Source organism: Galeopterus variegatus, unplaced genomic scaffold, assembly GCF_000696425.1.
Source record: "Galeopterus variegatus unplaced genomic scaffold, G_variegatus-3.0.2 Scaffold2092, whole genome shotgun sequence".
In the NCBI taxonomy this organism is placed as follows: domain Eukaryota; kingdom Metazoa; phylum Chordata; class Mammalia; order Dermoptera; family Cynocephalidae; genus Galeopterus; species Galeopterus variegatus.
The window spans coordinates 5696-8522 of record NW_007728203.1 but is presented as its reverse complement, the minus strand read 5'-3'; positions in this window follow the sequence as shown (position 1 = coordinate 8522).

Genomic DNA, 2827 nt, shown 5'->3' with positions numbered 1-2827 from the left:
CTCCCTCTTAATTCCCAGATGGCTGACAGCAGCTCTCAGGACTCTGAGCTTCCAGGAACAGGTTCAAGTACAGGAAGTGTGTTAGCCCATTTCTATGTTGCTATAACAGACTACCTGAGACTGGTTAACTTATAAAGAAAAGAGGTTTACTTGACTCATGATTCTGGAACAGCTGCATCTGGTGAGGGCCCCCGACTGTTTTTACTCATGGTGGAAAACAGCAGGGAATTGGGGAGGTGTGAGCTCGGGTGCCCAGCTGTGGCTGTGTCCCCCAGACAGAACCTTTGGGGTTTCTGTTGAGATCAGGGAGGGTCGGGGCAGCTGAGGACTGCTGAGCTCCGGGGGCCTCTGTTGGAGCTCCCCGCACACCGGTCTGCGTGCTGCACCCCGGCAGCCGTTCCTCCTGCTTATCTCTCCCATTCTACAGAAGGGGAAACTGAGGCTCAGAGATGTCCTGTAGTGACAAAGGGTGACAAAGGGTGATCTTTGCTGATGTCACACTCCTGGGGGGCACTGAGGGGGGTGCCCCAGGCTCTACTCTGTTCTGGGGGCTCCTGCCTCTCCAGCTGAGGAGGATTTACCTTGTTTGGTCCTTGGAATCCAATCACCTCTTCAAGGCCCCACCTTTCAATTACCTTAATAGGATTCCCATCTTCTTAACAGTCACAGTGGGGACCAAGCTACTAATACATAAAACTTGGAGGACACAGCCCATATCATCCCACCCCTGGCCCCCAAAGTTCGTGTCCTTCTCACAGGTGGATACATTCATTCCATCTCCAAAGTCTTAACCTGTTTTAACTCAAAAGTCAAAAGTCTCAAAGTCCCATCTGCAAAATCAAAACAAGTTATCTACTTCCAAGATACAGTGGTGGGACAGACATTGGGTACACATTCCCATTCAAAAAGGGAGGAATAGACTGGAAGAAAGGAGAAACAGTCCCCAAACAAGTCCAAAAACCATCAGGGCAAACATTAGACCTTAAAAAAATCTCCAAAATAATCTCCTTTGACTCTAAGTCCTACATTCTGAGCACAGTGTGGTATTTGGGCCCCCAAAGCCTCAGGCAGCCCCTCCCCCATGACTCTGCTGGGCTCAGCCCACTGGGCTACACTGGTGCCTGTGATGTTTCCAGGTGGGTGTTGCACATTGTCAGTGGCCCTACAGTTCTGGGGTCCTGGCAGCAGCCCTCCTCTCATGGCTCCACTAGACATTGCCCTGGTGGGGGCTCTCTGTGGCTGCTCCAATCCCACATTTCTGCTCCTCATTATACAAGTAGGCACCCTCTGTGGTGGCGCTACCCCTGCAGCAGGTCTCTGCCTGCACCCCCAGGCTTTTCCATACATCCTCTGAAATCTGGGTGGAGGCTGGATGCCTTTGCCATTCTCATGGTTCCACAGCCTGCAGACCTAACAAGATGTGGATACCGCCAAGGCTTCTGGCTTGCACTCTCCAGAGCTGAGGCACAAACTACACTCAGGGCCACTTAAGGCAAGGCTGCTCCAGCCAGAACTGCTGAGATGCAGAGAGCAGTGTCCCGGGGCAGCATAGGGCAGTGGTGCTCCATTCCTTTGGGGAACAATTTGGGTCCTCCCCATACATCCTCTGAAATCTGGGTGGAGGCTGGATGCCTTTGCCATTCTCATGGTTCCACAGGCTGCAGACCTAACAAGATGTGGATACCGCCAAGGCTTCTGGCTTGCACTCTCCAGAGCTGAGGCACAAACTACACTCAGGGCCGCTTAAGGCAAGGCTGCTCCAGCCAGAACTGCTGAGATGCAGAGAGCAGTGTCCCGAGGCAGCATAGGGCAGTGGTGCTCCATTCCTTTGGGAAACGATTTGGGTCCTCTTAGGCCTCTGGGTCTGGGATGGGAGGGGTGGCCTGGAGACTTCTGAGATGCCTTCAGGGCCTTTCTCTTATCATCTTGGCTACTAGTTTTGGGAGAGTGGGTACGGAAGGTCTCCCTCTGCCCAGCCCAGAGGTGGCTCGTGGCTGTCATCTTATTCACTCTAGCTGCAGAAAAGAGTCAGCAAAGGTGATAGGAATCAGATTTTGTCACTGTGTGTATTTGGTTAGTGGTCCTAGGTGAGCCCTTGAGAGTGACCATGGCACTCAGGTTGGAAGAGACCATTCTTTGGCATTACTGGTACAGCTAATTTTCCTGTATTAAAAGCCACCACCTTTTCCTTTTGTGCAAAATAAATGGACATCTAAGATGCCCAGTAAATACTCCACATATCACACAATTTTCTTACATTCTTACTGTACCTTCTTGTTTCTATTTTTTATTGCAGTTACAGAAAGTCCCTTTGGTTGTGTCAACCTAAAATAAACAGCAGAGAGATCTGTTCTCCAGAATGAAGAGTTTATTTGGAAATAGAAGGGGATTGCAATCCATGATATGTATGCTATGGTGAAACACAGCCACATCCAGGGAGGCAAAGGAAGGCAAGGGTTTTTAGAGGCAAAATGAGGGAAGTTGCATCAATTTGTTCTGAAAGAATTATCTTTGGCTACAAAGATTAATGACAAAGGTGGCATCAGTTCATTAGTGGAACAGGAAGTTGCTGGGCAGGCATTCTTGTGGAAGTTATCTTTATAGAAAGTTGTAGAGGACTTTGTACAAGCTTGTTTAGACATAGTCCAGTATCAGGCAAAAGTGAATGAAGGCCCTCCATAGCCTCCCAGCTCCATTTTTTTAAGGTTTGACATAAGTGGCTCTGTTTTGCTACTGGCCATTCTCACAGTGGCTTCAGCTGTCAGTTGCTCTTCGTGCTTCTGAGCTATAGGCTCCCTACCATTTCTGACAGCTCTGTCTCTGAAAA